General features: G+C 43.5%; 1 protein-coding gene and 1 pseudogene across 1 annotated transcript in view; both read left to right on the top strand.

Moving 5' to 3' along the window:
* The window catches only part of tmem269 (transmembrane protein 269), a 207,519-nt gene extending 200,313 nt beyond the window's left edge, over positions 1–7,206 (top strand). The window contains exon 9 of the transcript XR_011935440.1: positions 5,205–7,206. The gene's annotated coding sequence lies outside the window, so the exon portion shown is untranslated. The remainder of the gene's footprint in view (positions 1–5,204) is intronic.
* Positions 7,207–16,905: 9,699 nt separating this feature from the next.
* Positions 16,906–17,163, top strand: LOC140393395 (U2 spliceosomal RNA; annotated as a pseudogene).
* The last annotated feature ends 833 nt before the right edge of the window (positions 17,164–17,996 follow it).

Here is a 17,996-nt window from a genome sequence, read left to right as displayed (position 1 = left end):
ACGCGAACCACGATCAAATAGAGAATCGGGCATCCGGCCAAAATTGAGGTCCACAGTCGGCGCCGATTAGGGCACGATGTTCCGGTCCCTTGCTGGTGACGATAATGAGGCTTGCATCAGGCTGCATCATGCAAAACCGGCATTTGCATGCAATTAAATGTGTTTAGCTGGTTGGACACCGTATGCTCTGCCCTTGCGCGATGTTTGGCTCGGTCCTGTCGGGTGGAGATCATATGGCATTAATTACTACAAGTATTTACAAATGTGGATTGGGCACCATGGCTGCGGAGGGGGATTGGGAGGCTAACAAAAACACTGAAAAACTGTTTAAAACTGTCGAGCTCCTAGCGGGTAGTGACTTGGTGCCAAGTCTGTGGACTTGGGGCGCCCCCTTGGGATATGAGTGTCATGGCTCAGACCTCTATTCCTGCAGTCTGTCTTTTAAACTTTAGTGCTACTTACTCCTGGCTGCTCACACTGCTGAGTGCTGCCTGTTAAATGCTCAGAAGACCTCTGGTCAGCTGGGAGCCCACCTGGCTGCCCCTCTGGACACCTTCATATCCCAGCTGTATCTTCAAGGGCAAAGCTCCATCAGGAGCACACCAGGTGTCAGCACTCTTCAGAAGCACTGCCCTATTGCAGGGGGTCAGTAGAGCTCACCCCAACCAGAGGACACCTGCACCACAGCCTTTGGAACCCTCCCTGGTTCTTTGCCCCTCTTAGGGCAGAGGACTCACCAGTGACCCCCACCCATCCATCCCGTCACCAGCTGTTTCCTCCTGGTGAGACTGGCAGCACTGACTGCTTCTGCCACCACCTCCCAGGCGGTGTTCAGGAGGGCAAGCTTTAAGTCTGCGGTGTCCCTCCAGTCCTCATTGGCATAGAGCTGTGGGTCCACCTCAGACTCCCCATCTTGGGGGTTCAGGTCTTCTCTGAGCCATCTTGTTGACTGCAGTGAGTGTGTGGTAAATAGAGCAATTAAAAACAGCTCCAGTTGCCAGGCTCTTTGGTGTTAAACTCCGACCCCAGCGGTTAGAACACTCACTGGGCCAGGAATTGCTCGGAATTTGCGCCAGCAGAGTGCTGGTCCATTACCATGTCCTGAATAGCTCTACAAATAGCACCCCAATGGGAATGTGACCCACACGCAATTCAGTCCCAGCATCATATTTGCCCTTCATATTCACATTATTGCTTCTTAAGTTAGTTGCTGCAATCAATCCCTAACTGAGGAGGATGCAGTTAGACAATGTCGCTGCATTATCTCACCCTTAACATAGTGGAGGAAGGAGGCACTTCACATTTCTTGTGTCTATAAATGAAGGACACCACTACATGTCTGATTTTTGATCTATGAGATTTCAGCAAGCTGATCAACATGTAAATATTCAGGATGATAACTGCTTCCTGTCTAGATAAAATGTTCATGAGAAAATGCAGTTCATCTGAGGATGCACATTTTGCATGCAAGTATTAACTACAAGGAAATTCGCAGGTTCCTTTTTCCTTCACATTCATTTTAGCCCCCAGGTTGCTTTTACCAAGTATCAGTCTTTGCTTTCAGCCTGCTATATTTGATGTGATGTAAACTTGAATAAGATCTCTGAAGTGATTTCTTGCAGACTCTTGCTTTGTTACTGCTGTTACAAATAGACCCAACTTGACCATGCACAGACATAAGGGTTTGGTTAGCTCAGTTGGATGAAAAGTTGGTTCATGATGAGAAGTGATGCCAACAGTGCGGGTTCAATTCCTGTACTGGCTGAGGTTATTCATGAAGGCCCTGCCATCTCAACCTTGTCCCTCGCCTGAGATGTGGTGACCTTCAGGTTAAATCACCACCTGTCAGCTTGCTCTCAAAGGGGAGATCAGCCTCTGGGACTGTGGTGATTTTTTTCTTTTACACAGACATGCAACGGTGAAATTTGGAACACAGCATTGTATCAGGTTGCAAACTATAATTCACAGCCCTTTTATATATCACCTTCCCTGAGGAATGAGAGTTTGCAGTATTGATGAAGAGAGTTTTAGAATGACTGGACCCAGAATCTATTTTAAACAGGTTAATACGCAGCATTAGATTGTGGACTCGGGAGGAATCATCATAGCATATTCACAAACTGAAACAAAGAGGATGGTGCTTTTCAGGAGCACTTTGGCTCACCATTGCTCCAACTATGAACAATATAATTGATACGCTTTTACATCTGTTTTGGATCTTGGTCCTGGATACGTGAGATTTCATTTGAGATCAAACGGTATTCATTGTGTATTCTGTTATATAACAGATAAAAATTTAAATGCATAAAGATTAGCTTTAATTAACTCAATTTTCTACATATGAAAACGTCATCTTAAAATATTTTTGGTAGTTCATGTCACACAATAACAGCACAATTTAGAATATTTTACACTGAAGCAATGAATCATCATTGTTGGTGCCACTGGTGAATGGATTCCGTCATTAGCACTTGGAAGTATTAGAAATTTTTGTAACTGTTTCATGGATTGTATTCTATAGTTCTGTCTGTAGTCAGGCCATCTGATGTATAAGCCACTCTTGTTTATTACATGGGAGGAGGAGGCATTGCCCGTACTTAAGGATCATATTCTTGGATCTCAGCATTTTCCCTTGAAGACCTTAGCCTGTAACTTTAGTCATCATTTCTGGAGTCAGTCCATAATTCACAAATGTACTTGAAAGGAAAAGTGATTCTAACTTTTATTGGTTTTGATCTTTATGCCTGGAATGTGATATAAACAGAATATATAAGTAATTATGGGCTTATATCCTCTACATGATTTGTAGCTGATAGCATGACATTGTGACTAAGTTGTTATTAAATCAATTTAGAAAATGTATTGGACATGATAGTTCAACGTATCTTGTGACACCACAAAGATCTTAACCATGCTAATGCTGTGGCAACAATATTCCATCACCATCAAAGCAAAAACTCCTTTACTAGGCAAAATCATTTTCAAAGCATTAAATATAACCTTCGGCACTTAGTATTTTGGTGAGTTCTGCTTTGGATGAGATCATTGCAATGCCTATCTACTCAACTACCAAGATAGTATACATGGTGTTTCAAGTACAGTAGACGCTTTTCTGCTCCTGTGCCAAATATTTTTCATAGACCATTCATAAACAGTGGGTGCCATTCAGCAGTCAAATGTTAGTCTGCTTTTGGGCGTGTTTAGCGGAGTGTTTCTCAATGGCTGCAGCGCCGAGAAAAATCCCGTTTGTTCAACGGCACTTTGCTGTATTTGTTTGGCCTCGGGAGTTTACCCCGCTGAGGCCACACTTAGAGTGATTCCTTGCTGTTGAACTGATCACGCCAGCGGGAACTGCTGTTCACAGATCGGGGTGCCATTTTGATCGGCAGCCCCAATCTTTTCGCCTCAACCCCCCCCCCCCCCCCCCACAGCCTTGTCGAGATCCTTGGGAAACCCCCGCTCCCACCCCCCTCAATTGGCAAGTCCCTCCTGGGCCTGAAACCTGACAGTGCCAAGCTACTAAACAAGCACCTTGGCATTGACAGCCTGACACCCTGCCAGGAGAGTACCAGGGTAGCACCCTACCCTGTCCCCGACCACCCGGGGGTTTCCAATGGCTTGCAAGTCCCCCTCCCCCAAGGTGCCGTTGCGCCTAGTCTACGTATGTGTTGGCCAGTACTAAACGGCACTCGGGCGTGGCTGTTATGTCCTGGGTGAATCCGGCGTCCGTATGTTTAAATGAGCAATTATGCAGACTTGGATCTCGCGCAGTGAAGCAAGATCCAGATTGCACGAGGAAGGAGCGAGTCAGGTGACTCCTGATCGACAAGGCGTGAAACCTGATTTCAGGCTCTCACACGATTCATCCGTTGCGCCCGGACTCCCAATGGAGTCGCTGAATCACTCCCCCCATGATCTCATGTACAAAAATTGGAACTGAGTAATAACTTTTTCATTTATGAGAACAAAAATTTCAATGCACTGTTTTCTTCTTGTAAGTAGTATTTTTGCACCTAAGATTGCACTTTGGATACTAAACCCAGATCAACAGCTGTGTAAGCCTGTCAAAACTTTGTGAGCATTGAAACTGCATTGAAGGGCACAAGTGATCCTCCAGTTTAAATCATTAATGGATACAAACCGTGGTTGATAAATATGGGGAGTTTGTATTATCTTTTAAGTACTCATCTAACTTTTAATATAAATTCCGACTGACAAAAGTAGTATTCTATACTGAAGATCAGAAAAAACCCAGAGCTAATATCAATTTAGGGATTAAACCACAAACTAGTCTAAGTTAGAGAGGAGAGGATGGAATGTCAGTTCTGCTATATTATTTTGCACTGATGATCGACTCTTGCAATGATTTCTCGTCCCATTTATCAAATATATGGAAAAATCGGTTTTAACATTTGTGAGAAATATTCTGGGATAAGTAATTAGTGCCAAAGAGCCATCATTACCAAATGAGCATTAAATGATTTTGTATCCTATATTTAAAAATTTATCCTATTAACATTTGATGGAATGTTACAGCTCTATAGAGATTATGGGAAAAGATACATTCCAGCAGAGTTGGGAGTGAAACAAAAGAACAGGAAAAGGTCATTGAGCTTATCCAGCTTAGTCAACTAGTCTTTCTCAACCTGAGCTGACTATATAACCCAAGTTAGTTCCTGCTCTCCACTAAATCAGAGATTGCTTCAGTTTCTTTATTGAAACCTGCTGTTAAGTCAGCATTTTTTGTTCTCATTATTCAATTCTATAATTTAATGGCTGATGAAGACATTACTATCAGTGTCTGTGGATGATGTGAATCCAAATATTCAAAGCTCAGTTTACTTTAAGTCATGACGAACTTTGTTCTAATTTTTAAACTCTTTAAACATTTCATGGCTTCCAAAAATACATTTTTAATGCTCAAAAAGTTAAATTAAAGTGTGCTTTTGGAACTGGCTTATTTGATTTTAAAGCCTTTGAAAATGACAAGTTCATGGAACAATAATGGAATTCCACATTGGTTTATCCTATTTGCATATGTGTATTAATATAGTTCTTAATATGATAAATTTGGTCACAAATTAGTCTTAACATTTTTAGTTAGTAGATAAAATCCCTCTTCCCTCCATATTCTGTTGCAAATAGATGATGGTGTGTAGAACAGAACAATCATGTTAATGCATGATTTTTTTTTTAATTTTTAGAAAATACGAGGGGATGTAATCACAAAAGGCCCCTCTCCGCTGAAAACAAAACGTAATATGTAAACACCAGTCATGAGGTATGAGAAAGTTGCATCCGTAAGGATAAAGCGACAATGGATTCGCTGTTTAGTGGCCAAAAACGTAAAACCCATAGATAGAATTGTCAGTCATTAGGGTTTTATCTTTAGAGTTTAAAATCTATAACACTGTCATGCACCTTATGGGATCATGTATTTTTTTAGACTAATGTGTGAATATGCCTAAAGACTCCCAGAGCATTTTTGGGGTCAGCTTAGCTTAAGGTGTACAAATATCACATTGAGGTCAGCTTACAACAAATTAATCGGTTTCTGTTTGAGGATTTTGTTGTATTCAATGTAACTCAAGAACCTCATTTCCGAAAGATTCATGTTTTGGGCAGTTCCGGCAGATGAAATTCGATACATTGGGTTATGAGTGACATGCAAAGAGGTAAACCGATTGCAGGCTTTTGACTAAAGAAACTCAAATGAATGTGACCAATTTTCTTTGTATTCTAGAAATTGTGAACTGCTTTTGAGCCATACAGATATTTTCTATAAAAATAATAATGCATGTTTTATGGGGAATTCCTATTCTTTGTGAATCAAAAGGTGTATGTTGCACATTTAATTTAAATGCTGAACTGTCTTCATCTTAATAGCTATTTCTGTTTTCATTGTATTAGACAAACTTTGTGACAGCAGTCTAGTCAAATTGAGCTGAATATTACTTTGAATATGTGCCATTGACAGTAAAAACAATATTTTGTCATTTCTTTTCGATTTTGTACGTAGCATTGTTCAGAATGTAAAATTGTTTGCAGAGTGTAATTGTGTGTACTTTAAAGTGGACCTTCAGGTAAAGAATTTGGATAAATACCATTCAACTGACAATTGCATAATTTTGTGTTGAATGTCGTAACTGTTTAAACAGCGTTCGACGAATATTAACAACATCAAAGTGGGGAGAATCTTGATCGGCTACTTCATGATCTTCTGAAAATGTATATACAAATTAAATACTACAAAATCTTGCCCAATCGTATTTAACAGACGGAGTTACCCTGAAAGTCAGTGCCAGCTTGGATCTTTGAAAAGAATACGAATAAATCATATTTGGCATAGCAGTTAAAACATTTTCTCAATACTGAATAGATAATAGCATTGGGCGCAAGCTGCTTCTGCCACCATCATGTTATATGTAAAGACTCTGTACATTGTCTTTTGTTTTTCTAAGAAATAATGACAGTTGCCTCCCAAGTGTAAGTAGGCATTTTGTGGAGACATAACTACAATGCTACAAGTGTTCCAGTGGAGAGGTTGTTGCAATATGTGATTTTAACTTGCATCCAAATCACTGAAGTATTCACTTTGAATGCTGGCTGCCAACTTTTAACAAAGATAATTTTTTATTTTTAAAACAATCCCTTATTCTGGAGACCAGCTGATACTGATATGTAATGAATCTCTAAGGGGTGGACAATAACATCAGGAACTTCCTGATGTTTGATTCTCTGCCCCATTCCCCTGCAGGGAAGATTCTTAACCTATCTTGCAACTGAGTTTGCGTTGTGTGGAATTGTTGAAAACTCACTTGAACATTTGGTGAGAGAACATATTTATGCAGTGTTTTATGCCAGCAGTCAGGCCTCTTGGGAAGACTCAATTCATTTGGCTTTGGAAAAGCAAAGTTTGTCTGTCAACCAGAAAACAAATGTGGAATCTACTATTGATCTATCAATATGCTTTGTAACAAAATGCATACAACAACTATCTAAATCTGCTATTGACAAATTCCTGGTTGCTTTCTCCCAATGCTGGATTAAAGAGTTTCCATCTGATAACAGAACATTCTTGTTCTCGGTAGCAGCTTAGAAGTTTGAAATTTTCATATATGTAATACCTGTAGTTCAATTACACATTTTTGAACATAAAATTACTGTTTTCCCCAGTAAAATAAAACAAAGTTACTGTTAAATGAACTGTTATTTTTGTGCTGAATATTTTCAGATAGTAAAACAGTAGTGGGAAGTAATTGTGTCTTTAGTATAATGATGAAGTCAACTTCAAAATAATAATGCTAATTTTATTGGGCTGAAACAATTTAAGCCCACCTTTTGCTGGAAATTGAGCAATTCTGTTTTGAGCAATTTCAAATTGACCCCAGTATTTTGAGTCCAGCTGCTTGTGTTGTTAATAATTTGAATACCATTTTTAACTGAGCGCACAACTTAGTCCCCAGCTGCAGCCAGATTTACACCACACTCCACTTTCTATTTTTAAATTCTCCTTTTGTGAAAACCTGATGGTCTGCCACAGTTTGGAATTTGTCTTTTTTACAACACTTCACTCTGGGATAGAATTTTCTAAACCCTGGGTGGCAGGCATGGTGGGTGATGGGATAATTGCAGGGTGCCACATTGAGAAAGCTCCCCAAAGCATTCCCAATCAGCTACCCACTGAATGGAAGTGAACTTAAATAACCCACTAGCATTTTGGCAGAACAGTTGAATCCAATAACAAGCTCATCATACTTTTAAGAGTTCAACAGAAGAGTTGGGCATGGCCAAGCGGAGTAACGGTGTCTTAGGCAGACAAAGCATTGTCAACTGCAATGAAAATAGTCGACTTCTGGAATTCTGCATGGAGTATGAACTCGTCCAGCAGAAAGCCAAATTGAAGACCACCTTGGAATACTGGCACCTTTTGGATTATATTGTGGTGGGCCAACGAGATGTACTATACACCAGATATACCAATCACCGGCTGGTTCAAGCTATTGCTGCCTTCAGAATCAAGTCAGCACTGAAAGAAAAGGCCCACAAACAAGAAAACTACAAATCCACAGACTCTATGGAGCAAAAGTAAAAGTAGTTCCAGAGAAAGTTTGAAGATGGCTCTACAGTTATCCGATTAAACAGTTAAAATCCACCCTAAAAAAAAACTGCTTAAGTGGCTGGCTTCTCAATCAGAAGATACTTAGAGATTACTTTGATGAAAAAGAAGAAATCCAAGAACTTCTTCAAACAAAACACTCTGCCACAGTAGATTATTTTTATGCCCTGATGACCAGGTTGCAAAAGCTGAATATAGGAAAGCTTGCAGCACTCGACAAAACAGCTTCGGAGACATCCAAAATAACGTGCACAGCACTCATAGATGGAATAAAATGCACGCAGCTATGAGAGAAGTGATCATTCTAAAAGCCTTGAGATCTGTACAAGGACCTTCCTATGAGGCGCAGGCACCACTAAAATCTTTGTATGGCACAACCCTGTTCATCTTTGAATACATTTAAGGCCGAGGTTGTCAGATTTTTGATCTCTTGGATCAGGCGGGACCCAAGATCAGCCATGACCATGTTGAATGGCGGAGCAGACTGAATTAACCTACTCTTATTTCTTATGGATAAAAAAATCAATCTTGCAACAATGGGCAGAACACTTTTGAGAGCCTATTAGGTGACTAATGGAGCCTGTATATCAAGAATTGACATCTTCAAACATGAATGATCACACCAACAACCACAAAGAAAAGCCTTCCCATTATCTTTGACTGCGAATCTGCCAGCTGGCCCACCACCATTTTTCTGGCAGGAAAACAGTTCCCTACTGCATCTTTATGTGGAGATATCCTCCCTCTGGCATTAGAGAGGGCCATCAGAAACAGGAGGTTCCATGTCCCAAAAGGGACCAACCATTAGGAAAGACTGCCCTCATCCTCCTCCCCATTGTTCCCTTACTAGAACCATCGAGTTATTCTCCCTGCAATCCCAGGTACCTACTTGCTTTACCCCTCTAAATTTTTTATTTTAAACTCCTCAGTCTGAGGGCACTTCCAAGTGGAAGCATTTAGCACCCAATGCATCCGCTAGGGGCTAATCTTGCCAATTTTCTTTCCATCCACCTCGCCACTCCTACTGGGGATCTGCCTGTGTAGCCGTTCTCACTGGCCCTCTGTACATATCTATTCACATGTGACCAAGACCCACACCATCTGTTACAAGCTCAAAGACCATGCTTTCTAGTGTGGTGTCTTTATTGAACTAAAAATAAAATGGCTGCCCCAGATGTTTTCGCATGGCAGAGGTCACATGTCTATGGCAAGCCAGGTAGGACATGTAGTAGTGATTGCATTTCAAAACCTAAACATCCCTTTTTCCATAATGAATGACAGACAACTTTGCCTGCATGTTTAACTGAGTTACCCATGATACCAGAACTGTTCTCATGTATTAACCGCTTGTTATTCTCATCAGTCTCTACACATACATTGCATACATAGTTGTTAAATCGTGAATTCTCTCAATGTTGTAATCACCACTGTTGTATATATTAGGAGATGTGTGGTAAGGCCCTGTACTACAGGTATGGGGGTAGTCCCTGCCTGCTGGCTCCGCCCAGTAGGCGGTGTATAAATGTGTGCTCCCCGTACAGCAGGACCATGATGCCAACCTTGCCAAATTTCTCAATGACACTCTCCTAAATCTCACCTATAACAAGGAGAAGTGCGTATTCAGCATGAACCGCTTAGCCATCCTCGGCTATGTGGTCCAGAACGGAGTTCTGGGGCCCGACCCCGACTGCATGCGCCCCCTCATGGAACTCCCACTGCCCCAAGGCCCTCAAACGCTGCCTGGGGTTCTTTTACTACGCCCAGTGGGTCCCAAATTATGCGAACAAGGCCCGCCCACTCATCCAGTCCACTCTTCCCCCTGATGGCAGAGGCTCAACAGGCCTTCAACCGTATTAGGGCCAACATCGCCAAGGCCGTGATGCATGCAGTCGAAGAGACGTTACCCTTTCAAGTGGAGAATGACGCATCAGACGTCGTTCTAGCCACCACCCTCAACCAGGCAGGCAGGCCCGTGGCATTCTTTTCACGGACCCTTCATGCCTCCGAAATTCGACACTCCTCCGTCGAAAAAGAGGCCCAGGCCTTCGTTGAAGCTGTGCGGCATTGGAGGCGTTACGTGGCCGGCAGGAGATTCACTTTCCTCACTGACCAACCATCGGTAGCCTTCATGTTTAACAACACACAACAGGGCAAGATCAAAAATGATAAAATCTTGCGGTGGAGGATCGAGCTCTCCACCTACAACTACGAGATTTTGTATCGCCCTAGTAAGCTCAACGAGCCCCCCGATGCCCTATCCCGAGGTACATGTGCCAGCGCACAGGTGGACCGTCTCCAGACTCTGCACAACATTTGTCACCTGGGAGTCACACGGCTGTACCACTTCATCAAGGCCCGCAATCTGCCCTACTCCGTCAAGGAAGTACGGGCAATCACCAGAGACTGCCAGGTCTGTGGGGAGTGCAAACCGCACTTCTACCAGCCAGACTGCGTGCGCCTGGTGAAGGCCTCCCGCCCCTTTGAACGCCACAGCGTGGATTTCAAAGGGCCCCTCCCCTCCACCGACCGTAACACATATTTCCTCAGTGTGGTTGATGAGTACTCCAGATTCCCCTTCGACATCCCATGCCCCGACATGATGTCTGCCACCATCATCAAAGCCCTCAACACCATCTTCGCTCTGTTCAGCTTCCCCGCCTACATCCACAGCGACAGGGGATCCTCACTCATGAGTGATGAGCTGCGCCAGTTTCTGCTCAGCAGGGGTATTGCCTCTAGTAGGACGACCAGCTATAACCCCAGGGGAAACGGGCAGGTGGAGAGGGAGAACGGGGCGGTCTGGAGGGCCGTCCAGCTGGCCTTACGGTCCAGAAATCTCCCGGCTCCCGCTGGCAGGAGGCCCTCCCCCATGCACTGCGCTCCATTCAGTCGCTCCTGTGCACTGCGACTAACGACACACCCCATGAACGTCTCTTCGCCTTCCCCAGGAAGTCCACATCCGGGGTGTCGCTCCCGACTTGGCTTGCAGCTCCAGCACCCGTACTCCTCCGTAAGCATGTACGACTCCACAAGGCGGACCCGTTGGTTGAAAGGGTGCAGCTACTCCACGCTAACCCCCAGTAAGCCTACATAGCGTACCCCGATGGCCGCCAGGATACTGTCTCCCTCAGGGACTTGGCACCAGCTGGTTCCCCACGCACACACCCCTCCCCCGGCGCACCCAGCAGCAACCCACCCCGGGACCATCAGTCCTCTCCCTGCCCACGCCCGAGGATGAGGAGGATTTCAGCACACTCCCGGAGTCACTGAGGACCGGACCGACACCAGAATCGTCGCTCCCAACGTCAGATCAAGGCCCCAGACCAGCTAAACCTGTAATTGGTTCGGGACTGTTAAAGCACCGTGTACTGGTCTCCAAATTTTTTTTGCCTCTGTATATTAAAACTTCTGTATATTGCTCTCCGCCACCCCTGCCGGACTCAATTTTAACAGGGGTGAATGTGGTAATCACCATTGTATATATTAGGAGATGTGTGGTAAGGTCCTGTACTACAGGTACGGGGGGTAGTCCCTGCCTGCTGGCTCCACCCAGTAGGCGGTGTATAAATATGTGTGCTCCCCATACAGCAGCCATTTCGCCAGCTGCTGTAGGAAGCCACACATCTTAGTGTAATAAAGCCTCAGTTGCATTCAACTCTCGTCTTTGTACAATTGATCGTGCATCAAATGTACACGTGCATTGTCATTGGCTTTTCGTTTGCAGGGAGTGCTCCAGTAGCCAGTATTGTTGCTGTAGTAACTTATTGTTCCATTTCTGTTTCCGCTGTTGGAGATCAGTGAATCTCTAATGGTGATGGTTGTTCTGTACTCTGTGCAGCTGGTGAGATCCCATCTTCCTGATCGGCCGTCTGCAGTGAAAGAACAGCATCTGTAGTTGTTCACATGTTCGGTATATTTGGTCATTCATTTCGACCACATACGATTGAGGTAACAACTACTCTACACATGCCCCAAGTTGCCACATGGGCTGACTCGCAATGAGAGCATTGAAGGTTTGTACACTGCTTGGCTCTCTAATTCTCAATTCTGGCAATTGTTTGGTGATCTTGTCAAAATTAAATTTGACCTTTTGCCATTTCACTTTGATCTTTTTCACTCACCTTTTTACTATTGGAAGAGTAGTTTGGGCTTCTATTTGTTCATTCACAGGATGTGGGTGTCGCTGGGAGAAGGGAACTAATGTTTTGAGTCTGGTCAAAGCTTTTGACGTAGAGTCATCCGGTCTCAAAACGTTGGCTCCCTTCTGTCTCCAGCGATACTGAGATTGGCCAGTATTTTCTGTTTTAGTATCGGATTCCAAAATCCGCAGTAATTTGCTTTTATCTGGGTGTTGCTATTGTCCATCCCTAACTTGGCAAATTTGCCAGTTCACTTTAGCTAGTTTTGCTTTCATGCCCTCATAATTGCTCTTATTCAAGTTTAAAATACTAGTCTTGGACTACTCTCCTCATCCTCCTCTGCACTGCAGCCTTTGACTGACATTGATCACTTAGTTGCACAGTGGATGACGATGTTAACAGGATCAGAAGCTGATAGGAAGCTACCAGCAATTTCTTAGTTCCTCTGGAGCTTCAGGTTAAAAAATGAGTGGTGAAATGGTGGTAAAAGGAATGGGACTTATTATCGACCACAAATGAAATTTATGAATGGAGGCATGGCTGAGGTATATGAAGATTTAGCACGTTCTTTAACAAGGAAGAAGATGCCACAAAAGTCATGGTGAAGTAGTTCAAATTAAGTGTTTAGAATTGATAAGCACATGGTATCGGATAGGCTGTTAGCACTTAAAGTCGACAAGGATCCAGGGCCAGATGAGAAGCATCCAAGGATACTAAGGGAAGTGAGGGTGGAAATTGCGGAGGCACTGGACATAGTTTTCCAGTCTTGCTTAGACTCTGATGGAGCCAGAGAACTGGAAAATTGCAAATGTTACTGGATAGGCTGGAGTCAACTGGATTATGCCATCTAATTCTGGAGAGAGTGCAGAAAAGATTCACAAGAATGTTTCCTTTCCGTAGATAGATTGGAAAAGTTGAGAAGATTGCAAAGCGAGGTGATGGAGGTTCAAAATAATGATGAGCCTGGACAGGGTGGGGTAGTAAAGGTTGTTCCTGTTGGTGGAAGGATCTAGAACAAGGCAGCACAAATTGATAGTAATTGGAAGCAATGGTGCCATGAAGGAAATCTTCAAACCAGAGCAAGAGGTTAGGATCTGGAATGCACCACCTCATGTGGTTGAAGCAGGTTCAACATATGCATTCAAGTGGGAATTAGGATAAGGAGAAATGTACAGGGAGAAGGTGGGGAGTGGCACTTTTGGAGAGCCAACATATAGGACAGGCTGAACGGGATGTGCTGTAATCATTCTGTGATTCTGTCCAGTTGATAAGAGTTTCACAAAAGAACACCTTCCACATACGTACATGGTGAGGACATTGACAAAAATAGCAGTGAAAAATGTCGACTGGTGCCTGCATTAAAATCAATATGAGGCACCACGATTCTAGTGCTCAGTGGAGTTAAAGGGACTGAGCCAAAGTCTGCATTAATGTCAGCACTGCATAGTTTCAGTAAAAGCATCTACTTGGGAAACAAGAAAAAACCTCTGCCCTTACAGTGCCGAAAGAGTTTCTTCCACCAAGATCAATGTGTGGCTCGACCTGAATTAACCATCATACCAATGCCAACTCAAAGAGCTTCCCAGGTTAATTTCAGGCTTCCTGTCTCTCTACAAAGAACAATGAGGACTTTGCCACAGAGATATTTGGGACTGAAAACATAGATGGGCAATCTGCTTCACAGTCTCCACCAGCAGATGTGTGTTTCAGTGGAGTCAGATAATCTCACTGAACAATAAGATTATTTTTCTGTTTCATCGTTCTGGGCCGGCTCATGCAGACTCCTTAGTCAAATTCCTTCTACTCCAGTTGGAGAACACTAAGCAACAAGTGAAAGTTGAAACCCTCGAGTGTGCTGAGACGCCTCATCCATCATATTGGTTTTCTCACACTGCGAGAGGATGAAGGCTCACATTGTAGCTGTTATCAAAGTAGTGCTCCTGGATGATGCTAGCAATCAGAAGAAGCAGCTTGTTGCCCGGGGAATATATATCATATTCAGCAAGGTTACTTTGAGCAAGAGGAAGGAAAGGAAATGGTGAGATTCGTCAACAGTGTGCAGCATCCTTTGATCACAGTGAGGAGAGGGAGCAGCTCTCGCCATTGGTTTTTGTGCTTTTGATGATACCTTCAGTAGCCAGGAAGAGTTTGCCAATTTCAACAGATTTAAGAAAACACAAAACTTCTTAAATATTCCTAGAGTCAAGCCAGTTGTGTGTATCTGAGGAACTAGTGCTGCCCACAATAGGGTCCCACCTTCTGCCACCTATATTTAATCCATTATTTACAAGTGGGGATGAGAAAGAGACTAGGTGCGGTGAAGTAACACTAAAGCTCAGCCTAAACAAGACTGAACCGTGACTCTGAAAAACAGTCCCTGAACTCTAATTGCAGAGTTCCCAGCAACTTTATCAGAAACAGAGAGCTTCTGACATTCATGCAGGATCTTATAGAATCCAAGCCACCAGAGCTGTTACCTATTCAACAGTTAATCATGACTGCAAGAGTTTCTGAAGCAAATATTACTTGAGGACCTTTTTCCTGAAGAACTTTAGACCATTTTCATTCAACTTGATGATTGGATCCTTTCATCAAAATCCTATGAATAAGAGAGTCATGGAGATGACTTTTGAACTGGAATTTTACTGGGAGGAGATCAATATTAGAAGGTAGTGTCTGTAATTAACACACAAATTCTCATTGGCAGACTATTTCCACACTGCTGACGCATCACTTCTTGTGCAACAGACAGTGCTGGACATTTCCACATTATCCTTTCCAACCAGCATTGTGCGACAATACTAACCTGAAAAAAGAAAAGTAGCAGTTAAATGTTCTGATAAATCTTGAGGGCCATTAATTTAGCTCTGACATTTCAGTCCTCATTGCCTCTGATTTGACAGCATGTTTCAATTTCCAATTGTTTAACCCATGACCACCTGGGCGACTTGCTCTTTGTGGTCTTCAAAAGCTTCTCCAAGCAACAGGTCAGCTCTTCTAATGCAGCACTGCATTCATACCAACCAGTTTTCAAGGACATGGCAGTACATTTGTGTGTGGGGGGGGGGGGGAAAGATCTCAGAAATACTTGGTGCTCACAGTTGAATTGCAGTCAATTTCTCACGAGGTGAAAATTTCAGTTCTGTGGAGTATCACCAAACTGGCATCACAAGTCACAGCAATATTTACGTCTAATCTCACTATCCAGTCCCTTTAGACAACTACATCAGTAACATCTGGAGATCGCCAGGCGAGGACACTGGGTGTTCTGTGAGTGCACAGGATTGCTTCCAAATTGGGGGGGGGGGGGGGGGCTGTGTATATTAAAGGTGACTATGGGTAATCCCTGATTCCTTTTGTCATTTGTTTATGTAAACATGCGGGCTGATATTTGGGGGTTGGTGGGAGGATGGGATCGTTGTTATGGGGATTCACATATCTGTTGTTTATTGTTGATGGGTGTAAAAGCGGGAGAAAATGTGAAAAAGGAGGAGGATAAAAAAATGTATTTTTTTAAAAAGAATAACATTCCACAGGTTTCAATTCACCAAGCCGTGGCCTGTATTTGCTGATTACACATCCCATATAGGCAAAGTTTATTAGTCCCTTGGTTATTTAGTGCCTATTCTCCTGCGTGAATATATTTCTGCCCAAAGGTTCATCCTGATGACCAACAACAGCAGGAATTTACAGTTGATGTTCAAACATCCCAAAGTATCAACTTCTGTGTGAATTATCAAGGCACTAAAGGAAATGCCCCCACAAACCAATAATGTAATTGCGCTTAATAAATGGTGGAAAGAGGAGGATGGAATCTGCCGATGGTTCTTTGTAGGTCCCGCAAGGTGGTTGTCCTACAGGCCTGGGCAATGGTAAACTAAGCTTTCAGCCATTATCAAACAGCTGGCCTGGAGATTCATAACCTCCAATACATGTCAGAGAGGCAATCTCCAGTGGTTTCACAGCTGCAGCAGGCAGATTACTAAACTGTGCTTCTCCAGTTCTATCAGAGGCCTGTACAAAATATAATTGGAACACGTTTCAGGAGTGAGACAGTCTCGGTTTGTGATGCATACAATGATTAGTCCTCCGAGAAATGTGGGGAACCAGAATGAAGTGGTAATATACGAGGCACTGACCCACATGTCCAAGCAATTAATGGAGCTGAGTGGGAAGAAAACATCCAATCATTTGTTGAGAAAATCCTGGCTAGAATTCAACTTATTTTTGAGGTAGAATGTGATATGGTGCAGGATTAAGCAATTGACATTATGGGGATCTTGACCAAATGTGGAATTGAAGGTCCCAGATCCACCTTTTTGTGATCAATCCATTCCAACCAGGTGTGTTGATTTTATTCCAACCTGGAATGAGGAAGTCAGGGCTTGAGTTCTACACTTCAGTGGGCCTTCCCACTTATTCGGTTGGGCAATACAGGCTGATTGGTAGGGAAATATCAGTGAAGTCCACCAGGACATGGACTTCCTCAGTGACATTACCAGGCTGTTGGTTAAAGACTTCCTCAAACAGATCAATTCATTCACCAGAGACAGTCTTCTCCAAACCCCAGGAGCTACCACTATGAGCAGTTTCACATTTACTTCAACAATTAGAGTGTTTGCCCCACGCTCAGGCTCACACGATGGAACAGCGTCTCGGCCTTTTGGCTAAGATCAAGTGTAGCATCTGTTCTTATCAATCGCTTCTCGGCCTTTTGGCTAAGATGAGCGTGAGGTCAGGTGTAATGCCTGGATCTGGTATGTCCCTCTTGTGGGGACCATGAATTGGATTCAATTTGAATTGGTTTTTGGGGCAGGCAAGGAGCTCGATTAGGGGTTTGCCCCTGTCCACACTCTGAGCTCTGGCTTTGTAACTGATAAAGTAATTTTTTTTCAAAAAACAACTGTGGAAAGAACACATGCTGTTCACCATCTGATTGAAGAATGACCACACAGGCCAGCAGCCACCAACAATTCCTCTTTGCAGTAATCTCATCATTCTTTCGCCATGATGATTAATTGGAAATAAATTAAAATTATGTTTGTGATAGAACTATCGGCGAATCTTCAAATAGTGCAGGTTACACTGTTGTGTGACTAGGAGTGAACTCTCCTGATTCTCTCCCTCTCTCACACACACACAAACTCGTACCCATACCTGAGATTAGACACAGATCTTGCCCCTCATTTCGGACAATAACTTGTTGGATCAGCATGCAACTTCAGAATTTCTACAGTGCAGAAGGCCCATCGAGTCTGTACCCATACCTAGACCCACCCCCACCCTATCCCTGTAACGCCACCTAACCTGCACATTAAGGGACAATTGAGCATGGCCAATCCACCTAACCTGCACATCTTTGGTCTGGGAGGAAACTGGAACACCCAAAGGAAACCCGCGCAGACATGGGGAGAATGTGCAAACTCCGCAAAGTCACCCAAGGCTGGAATTGAACTGGGTCCCGGGCACTGTGAGTGCGAACTATTGTGCCACTGTGCTGCCCCGAATTGAAAAAGATTATACATACAGTTCCCTCAACAAATTGTGCTGCAATTCGCCTCTGGTCAGGTCTTAGGCCTCATCAGGACAAGGGGCAATTGCATTCCATGGGACAGCCCAGGGTCAGGATGAGATTTGGTTCCTTCGGGAAGTCCAGAGTAGGCCTTTCTCAAAAGAAACAGAGAAGGGCCCGAGAGCCACAGGAATTGATATTGCAACTGTGGCACTAGAAGTTTCTA

Source organism: Scyliorhinus torazame, chromosome 16, assembly GCF_047496885.1.
Source record: "Scyliorhinus torazame isolate Kashiwa2021f chromosome 16, sScyTor2.1, whole genome shotgun sequence".
NCBI classification, from domain to species: domain Eukaryota; kingdom Metazoa; phylum Chordata; class Chondrichthyes; order Carcharhiniformes; family Scyliorhinidae; genus Scyliorhinus; species Scyliorhinus torazame.
The sequence above is the reverse complement of the archived record's forward strand: the minus strand, read 5'-3'. Positions and strand labels throughout refer to the sequence as shown.